The 9,666-nt window shown below is 43.2% G+C and overlaps 1 pseudogene; it reads right to left on the bottom strand.

Moving 5' to 3' along the window:
• Nucleotides 288-1,214, bottom strand: LOC102179774 (annotated as a pseudogene).

Genomic DNA, 9,666 nt, shown 5'->3' with positions numbered 1-9,666 from the left:
TTATTTTGGAGCCCAGTGATTTTGATCCTGGGATCAGGTTCCCAGGAAAGAAACTAGTCTGTGAAAGTCTTTTTCAACTGTAAAACCAGGATAAGAGTACAACTATCTTGATGTCTGAACAAGATACCAGATTGTACAGTAAGATTCCCAGCCCTACTGGTGGACATGAAGGTCCTCACACAGCAAATGCTCGCTGGCTCCTGGAAGGCTTCATGTGCATAATATAAGGGCAAGTTGCTGAAGACTTACAGGTGAACTTCTGGGAAGTTTCCACTGTGCCCTGAATTTTAAACCTCAGGAATGATGTGATCCATCAAGCTTCTCATGATGCTTGGAGGAATGGTGTGATCCAGCAAGCTTTTCATTCTGCTTGGCACCATCTGTTTAATAATGTGTCCAAAGATAAAAGCAGACATGATTATAATAGAACTATACTTAACTATATTTCCAGCTGTGGACAGTACATCTGCGATTCAAGAGTCCTTCAGTCCAATGACATGCTGTCCATTGACCTCACAGGTGTTGTGTTCTGAGAGAAGACCATTTCTAGCTGAAGAACTATCTTTCACAATGGACGTGATTTTTCCATTTTTTGAAGACAAAGTCGACCTGTCCAGTCCTATCCTTATTCAAGGTAATTGTCCATTCAAAGGGCCTGTCACGAATGGTCATGGTGATCTTCTCCCCAAAAGCCTGTTTGAACACCCTGAGTGCCTGATCTGAGCTCCAGCCCACTCAGTTCTTGATCTGCAGCGCCTGGTTCCCAAACCGCAGACCCACCAGGGAGGACCTAGACTAGGCCTGGACAAGCTGAACAAATGCACCATTGTCTATGGATTTCAGCCTGAGCCCAATTTTTTTTTTTTCTGTTCTAATCCTTACACAAGATGACTTCCCAGATTCCTTACATAATCCCTGCTCTGCAGATTCCCATGTCACCACCAGTGACTGGAAGTCCATGCCAATCAACTGCCCCTGACTTGGTGTTCCAGGAACCATGGCCCTATTTGCACATATTTCTTCTTCTTATTTAAACTCAGGCCCATGTACTGAGAGAACTCTGGATATAGTTTAGGACAGAGATTTCCATCTGGAGAGACAGGAGCAGAGGCTTCGGATAAAATCGCTGGGTTGGCAGGGTTTGCGGAAAAGGCAGCCTGAGCCTGAATCACCTTGTCTGCCTTCAGGTCTTCAGGCGACGGGTACAGAGACATTTTAGCAGGATTCTGCGAGCCTGCTGAGACCTGCTCACTGCCGCTGCTGCTGCCAACCACTGGCTCAGACTTCTGAGACCCCCGGTTGGCTAATATTTTCTAGAGGATTTTTGCATCTATATTCATCAGAGATATTGGCCTGTAATATTCTTTTTCTGTAGTGCCTTTGGTTTTGGTGTCAGGGTAATGGTGGCCTCGAAGAATAAATCTGGAACTCTCTTCAGTGTTCTTTAATTTTTTGGAATAGTTTGAGGATAGGTAAAGATTCTTTGTTTGTTAGAATTCCCCTGTGAAGGCTTCAAGTGTTGGACTTTTGTTTGCTGGGAGTTTTTGGATTACTAGTTCGATTTTACTACCAGTGATCAGTCTGTTCAGATTATCTGTTTCTTCCTGATTCTTTCTTGGAATATTGTAGAAATTTAATATCTAGAAATTTATTCACATCTTCTTTGGTTGTTGGTTTGCTGGCATATATCTGTTCATAAGATTCTCTTATGATTGAGTTTCTGTCGTACTGGTTTTATCAACCTGCATTTTTAATTTTGCTTATTTGGGTCCTTTATCTCTTTTCTTCTGGTTAAAAGCTTATCAATTTGCTTTTTCTTTTCAAAAATCTAGCTCTTTGCTTCATTGGTCTTTTCTATTAGTGGTTTGTTTGTTTTGGTCTTTATTTCCTCTCTGATCTCTACTATTTCCTTCCTTTTGCTGACACTGGGCCTTGTTTGTTCTCTTCTAATTCCTTCAGATGGTCAATTAGGATGGTTATTTGAGATGTTTCTTGTTTGCTTGGTAGGCCTGTATCACTACAAACATCCCTGTTCAAATTGCCTTCAGTGCATCCCACAGACTTTTGAAAGTTCTAGTTTTATTTTCATTTTTCTTGAGGCATTTTCTGAGTTTCTATTTTCTGAGTTTCTATTTCTTCATTGACACATTGTGTTTTTAGTAGTGTGCTTATTTAGTTCTGATGTGTTTGTGTTTTCCCCATTTTTCTTTCTGTAATTAATTTCTAGTTTCATACCATTGTGCTGGGGAAAAGAGCTGATATAATTTCTATCCTCTTAAACGTGTTGAGGTTTGTTGTCTAGTGTGTGATCTATCCGGAAGAATCCTCAATATGCACTTGAAAAGAATACATTCTGCTGATTTTGGATGGAATTTCCTGTGTGTGTATACATATATATAAATATATATACACATATATATATATTAAGGGCAACTGGTCTAATGTGTCATTTAAGGGCACTGTTTCCTTATTAATTTTCTGTCTGGATGATCTGTTCCTTGATTTAAATGGGGCTGTTAAAGTCCCTTACTATTAATGTACTATTGTCAATTTCTCCATGTATTCTTTGAATGTTTTCTTTATATATTCGGGTGCTCTCATTTAGTTGCACATATGTTAACGAATGTTATATCCTCTTCTTGTACTGATTTATCATTATATAATGCTATTCTTTGATTTTATTATAAACTTTGTTTTAAAGTCAGCTTTGTCTGATATGAATATTATTACCCAAGGTTTCTATCTCCATTTGCATGAAATATCTTTTTCCATCTCCTCACATTTAGTCTGTGTCTTTAGATCTGAAGTGTGTCTCTTGTAGGCAGCATATAGATCGGTCTTGTTTGTTTTTTTTAAATCCAGTTAGCCGCCTATGTCTTTAAGATTTGCTTATTTGGAGCTGTGCTGAGTCTTCACTGCTGTGCATGGGCTTCCTCTAGTTTCAGTGAGCAGGAGCTACACTCGAGTTGTGATGTGTGAACTTCTCATTGTGGTGGCTTCTCTTGCTGTGGAGCTTGGGTTTAGGCATGCGGGCTTCAGTAGTTCTGGCGTGTGGGCTCAGTAGTTGTGGCTCATGGGCTCTAGAACACTGGCTCTGTAGTTGTGGCGCACAGCATTCGTTGCTCCATGGCAAGTGGGATCTTCCTGAACCAGGGATTGAACCTGTGTCCCCTGCAATAGCAGGTAGATTCTTAACTACTGGGCTACCAGGGAAGCCCAACTGCCGTGGTCCAGCCCTGGTGGATCCAGGGAATTCGAAGGGTGGACAGCGTTGGCGAGGAAAGACTTATTTATTGATTGATATAAGATTAGATTAAGAAACAACAGTGTAGTAGGAAAATTAAGTGGAGGAAGAGGGCTGAATAACTTGGATTACACGGAAGACCAATAAAATTCCAGACAAGGAACTTGCACCATCTATGTTGGGCCACCGGCCCTCGCTTGAATATCTAAGGGTGCCTCGCCTTAGGCTCCCTTTCACGCGGGTCTTAACAGCCATGGCAAGCAAGTAGACTTGGCGAGCCTCCACGCCCCAGATGGGAATTCAGCCTGAAATTAAAGTAAAGAGGAAAAAGAGAGAGATACAGGGGAAACCAGTCCAGCAACTGGCTCCGGCCCCTATTGTTCAGAAGGCCTTTTATACTTTCGATAAAACATGGAGATCAGTGGGTAACACAGTTATGCAGTGTTAGCAGTCCAGACTCTTATCAAAACCAGGCTTTTCTCTCTGCATACCTAATTGTATACACAAGTCTTAGGTGATTTACATCATCTTCTGGCTAACAAGGGCCAATTAACATTTTACAGCCTTTCTTCTGATAAGGGTTTGTTAACTAGAAGACTTATTTGTGTTGATCTTCCCAAAGTCTGGTGCCATTCTCAGAAAGCACTAAATAAAGTTACATTCTTACATAGCAAGGACACAAGAGGAGTGCAGTGATATATAACAAAGAAGTAATTACCTCAAAAGTCTAGCGTTGCTAACATTGAAACTACTATATATCTTTTTCCGTATCCCGTTTACATTGACTAACATCCTCCCAGGTGCCTAAAAGATAAAGAATATGGAGGCCTGGCAGCAGTCATTGAATCAACAGTGAAAACCCTCTACCAATATAATTTTTAACTCTTTAGAAAAGGCTCTGTATCTTTAAGATGCTTTTAAGCTTTGTGCCTCTTGCAGTTGGGGGGCTGTAAGCAATTCACAAGCTGTAAGAGGTCTGGGGAACCTGTTAGGCAAGCTAGAGAGTTATCAGAGGGGGTTTAACTGAAACATCCCTTTCAAATGCAGAAGACTAAAGCCCTGAGTTGACTTTTTTCCAGAGAATGTCAGAAAAGTGGAAAAGCAGAGTACAAACGCCAGCAGATTTTTGGTTTTGTGGGTACATGCTCAGGAAATGCCAGGGGGAACTCCTGAAGTCTGATCACGACCTATGTCAGCTTCCTTCCTCATGACCTTGTCAAGGGCGGAATTCCTCATGCTGGCTCCCGGCACCCAACCCTATGTCTTTTGATTGAAGCATTTAACCCATTGACACTTAAAATGATTATTGATAGGCATGTACATATCGCCATTTTGTTCCTTACTGGCTTTTTTTTTTTTTTGCAGTTTTTCTCTGTTCTTCTTTCCTTGTCATTTGGTTTTCTTGAGTAATAAACTTGTCTTTCTATCTCTTTAGTTTTATGTATCTATTGTGTATAGAATTGGGGTTTTTTTTCCCTAGATTTTAAAGTACAGTTGATTTATAATGCTGTATTATTTTGTATTATAAAGTGATTTGGATACACATACACACACACAGGGAAGTTCCCTGGAGAAGGGCATGGCAACCCACTCCAGTATTCTTGCCTGGGAAATCCCACAGACAGAGGAGCCTGGCACGTTACAGTCCATTGGGTCGCAAAGACTTGGACATGAGTAAGGTGACTTAACATCAAAGGTGAAATACAATGTGTAACCCATGAAGATGTGTAGTACACTCCAAAAGAACTATCTGAGTTTTCTAATTCATAGAAGCAGACATCAAGCAAACATGTGTCACAACGAACACTGAGTATGTAGGATAATGGTAGAGGGATCATAAAGTTGGATTGATCTGAGTTTATTTACATGGGCTCACTAAGCTGAGATTCTCCATTTAATGTTGCAGGTTGGGGTGTCAAAAAGGGCTCTAACAATTTGTTGGTTGGTTCTCTGAAACATGGACCAAAAGGCTGACTGTGAGCCAACTGGAAATGCCCAACATCTCTTGGTTTAACGTAGAAGAAGGGACTCAGAGGCTTCAGTTCAGTTCAGTCACCCAGTCAGGTCTGACTCTTTGCGACCCCATGAATCGCAGCACACCAGGCCTCCCTGTCCATACCAACTCCCGGAGTTCACTCAGATTCACGTCCATCGAGTCAGTGATGCCAGCCAGCCATCTCATCCTCTGTCATCCCCTTCTCCTCCTGCCCCCAATCCCTCCCAGCATCAGAGTCTTTTCCAGTGAATCAACTCTTCGCATGGGTTGGCCAAAGTACTGGAGTTTCAGCTTTAGCATCATTCCTTCCAAAGAAATCCCAGGGATGATCTCCTTCAGAATGGACTGGTTGGATCTCCTTGCAGTCCAAGGGACTCTCAAGAGTCTTCTCCAACACCAGCTCATGCAAACCTATGGTCTGGTGAGTTAATCATGATGTTCCTACAAGTGAAACAGAAATTCTCTCTTGAGCTAAATAAGTAGAAAAGTTCAAATTCAAGCGAACAAAAGTCACTTGACTCAAATCCGGAAATGAGTCATAGCCACTGAATCAATTCCCAGAGTTGCGCCAGTTTAGAGACCCAAAACCCCTTGAATGAATTGGAGGTTAGGTCCCCTTGAGGAAGGACCCCGGCAGACTAATGGAGATTTATACAGTAAACTTTTCTCCAAGCCTTCCCCAGGGGGACATGTGGCCTTTTAACAGGGTAACTGGACATTGAGGGGAAGGAAATAATCGTACTTTCTGGAGACTACCAGACAGTAGCTGAAAACTGACACTGATTCCAGAAGACTCAAAACATCACTGCGGCCCTCCAGTTAGAGCAGGTGCTTTCAGAGGTCAGGTAGTCAAGGGAGCTTTATCTCAGGCCCATCTCACAGTAGGGCCTGGGCCTCTCTGTACCCACCCTGTGGTTACTTCCCTAGTTGCAGACTGTGTAACAGGAACAGATATATTTAGCGGCTGGAATCCTCACATTGGTTCCCCACTTGTGCAGTGAGGGCTATTATGGTAGAAAAGGCCAAGGGGAAGCCATCCGTACTGTCTCTACCTAGGAAAATAATAAACCAGAAGTAATACCACATCGCTGGAAGAACTGCACATACTGCTGCCACCATCAAGGACTTGAAGGACACAGTCCTTCACACCACATTCTCATTCGTCTCTAGCTGACCTGTGTGGAGACAGGTGGATCTTGGAGTATGACAGTGGATTACTTCACTGTAAGCTTAAGGGAGCGGTGACTCCAACTGCAGCTGCTGTACGAGATATGATTTTGTTGCTTGAGCAGATTCACACACCCCCTGGTACCTGGTATGTAGTGACTGATGTGGCGAATGCCTTTTTCTCCATTGCTGTCCACGAGGCCCACCGGAAGCAGCTCACTTTCACTGGCAAGGCCTGCAATGCACATGCACTGTCTCCCGCTCAGACCTATCAACCACCCAGCCCCACGTCATGATTTAGTTTGCAGGGACCTCAATCACCTTTCCCTCCACAAGATACTTTACCGGTCCATTATGTTGATGATACAATGTCGATTACATTTAGTGAGTGAGTTATAGTAACTACCCGAGGCTCATTGGCAAGACATTTGTATATCAGAGGGAAATAAATCTGACCAAAATTCATTTCTACCTCAGGGAAATTTTTAGGGAACCTGTGGTCTGGATCATGTCAAGATATCACTTCTAAGATAAAAAGTAAGTGGTATCTGGCTCTCGTACAACCAAGAAAGCAGCTCAGTCCCCAAGGGGACTCTTCAGATTTGGGAGGCAACATATTCCTCATTTGGTGTGTTACTCCAAACCATTTACCAAGTGGCCTGAAAAGGTGCTACATTTGAGGAGACCCAGAAGAGAAGGTTCTGCCCCAGGTCCAGCCTGCTGTGCAAACTGCTCGGCCACTTAGGCCATATGATCCAGCACGTGGAGTGCTGCTTCAAATCTCTGCAGCAGGTAGGGACAGCATTTAGACTTTGTCAGGCTCCTATAGGTGAATCACACTGTGGTCCTTTAAGAATGTGGAGCAAGGCTATGCCATCACCTTTGGATAACTACTCTCTTTGAGGAACAGGTCTTGGTAGATTATAGGGCCATAGTAGACAACGAATGCTTGATGATGGGCTTACCAAATTGCCCATCATGAATAGGGTATTATCTGAGCCACCACACCATAAAGTGGGCCTGCACAGTAGCATTCCATCAACAAATGGAAGTGATATATACAAGTCAGGCCTGAGCAGGGGAGCCTCATGGGGAGTTCCCTGTAATCAGATGACAGGGGAATAGAAGATCCGGGCCTGGTTTACAGATGGTTCTGCATGATATGCGTGGACCAGCTGTATGTGAAGAGCTACAACACTACAACCCTTTGCAGGGACATTCCTGAAGCACAGTGAAGAAGGAAAATGCTCCAGGTGCACAGAACTTTGGGGAGTGCACTTCATTGTGCACACTGCTTGCAAGGAGAAATGGCCAGATCTGTGATTATCTACCAATTCATGGGCTGTGGCCAATGGTTTAGGAACATGCGAGGAACATGATGTGAAAAATGGTGACAAAGGAATATGGGAAAGAGGTATATGGACGGGTTTCTCTGGTCAGAAAACATGAAGGTATTTGTGTCACACATGAATGCTCACCAAAGGGTTACGTCAGCAGAGGATTCTAATAACCTAGCGGATAGGATGACTCATTCTGTGGATACCCACCGGCCTGTTTCCCTAGCTACCTATCATCACCCAACGGGCTCACCAACAAAGTAGCCATGGTGGCAGGGCAGAGTTGACAGTGATACGTGGGCTCAGCCACATTGACTTCCACTCACCAAGAATGACCAGGCTATAGCCACCACTAACTGCCCAGTCTTCAGTGGCAGAGACCAACACTGAGCCTCCAATATGGCAATATTTCCTGGGGTGATCAGACAGCTTCCTAGTGTGTGCATCAGAAGGTGGTTCATTACACTGGACTGCTTCCAATATACAAGGTGAAGCATTTTATTCCTACAGGGGTAGACACTCTGGATGTAATCTGCACCCCCCTCCCCCTCCCACACCCTAACCCAGTACTTCTGCCAAAGATACCATCCATGGACTTAAAGAATGCCTTATCCATCAGCATGGTATTCCACACAGCATTACTATTGATCAAGAAATGTAATTCACAGAAAAAGAAACGTGGCAATGGGTCCATCCTTATAGCATTCACTGGTCTTACCATGTTCCCCACCATCCTGAAGCAGCTGTCTTGACATGACAGCCTTTTGAAGACTCAGTTATAGTGCTAGCTAGGTGGCCATACCTTGCAGGATTGAAGCAAGGGTCTTCAGAAGGCTGCTTATGCCCGGAATCAATGTCAAATATATGGTGCTATTTCTCCATACCCAGGATTCAAGGGTCCAGGAATCAACGTGGAAATGGAATTGACCACACTCATTATTAACCTTAGTGACCTACTAGCAAAATTTCTGCTTCCTATTCTCATGATTTTACACTTTGTTAGCCTCGAAGTCTTAGTCCTAGAGGGGGAAATGCTTCCACCAGGAGACCCTACATTGATTTTATTAACAGAAAGTTAAGACTGCCACCTGGACAATTTGGTTTTCCATGCCTCTGAATCAATGAATGGAACTATGGTGATGACTCGGGTGACGAGGGGAAATTGGACTACTTTCCACAGTAAAGGTAAAGAAGAGAAGGTCTGGAACACAGGAAATATCTTAGGGATTCTCTCAGTATTACCATGCCCTGTGATTAAGGTCAATGGCAGTTTGGATTGGCCCAGACCCTCCAGGAATAAAGGTTTGGATTACCCCCATCAGATAAAGAACCATGATTAGCTAAAGTACTTGCTGAAGACAAAGGAACAAAATGGGTAGTAAGAGAAGATGGTCATAAATATCAGCTACAACCATATGAGCAGTTATAGAAACAAGGATTGGAATATGTCATGAGTATGTCCTGCTTATTTTGGTATATTTTTATATTCATATTTCTTGTCTTTTCTTGTTTTCTCCTCTTATTCTACTGTGTAGCATAAGGCGTATTAAATTTATATCATAATGTCTCATGATTAATTTCCCATTATACTGTTGAAGTCACCAGATTTCAAGAAGAATCAATATCACCCAGGGACTTTACTTTCTCTTCTGAGGAAAGGGTAAATATATAAATCTCCATAGCCTCTTGGTTCTCTCTCCCTGGGGATCTCTCACACAGGAGCCATCCCAGGATGGACCGTACACACTAAACCAGAGACCTTGACAAGGGTCTGGCAACCAGGGGCTGGAAGTAGTAGGGGCACCACTTACCATCCCTCCCTATGACTCACTGGTGTGTTTTGTACTTCCTGTCCCCTGCAACGCTGGGCTCCGCAGAGTCATCAAATGGGTCATATTTTTGCCTTGGGACAAAGCTAAAGT

The sequence above is a fragment of the Capra hircus genome, chromosome 10 (assembly GCF_001704415.2).
Source record: "Capra hircus breed San Clemente chromosome 10, ASM170441v1, whole genome shotgun sequence".
Classification (NCBI taxonomy): Eukaryota; Metazoa; Chordata; class Mammalia; order Artiodactyla; family Bovidae; genus Capra; species Capra hircus.
Note: the sequence above shows the minus strand (reverse complement) of the source record. Positions and strands in the feature narration are given on the sequence as shown.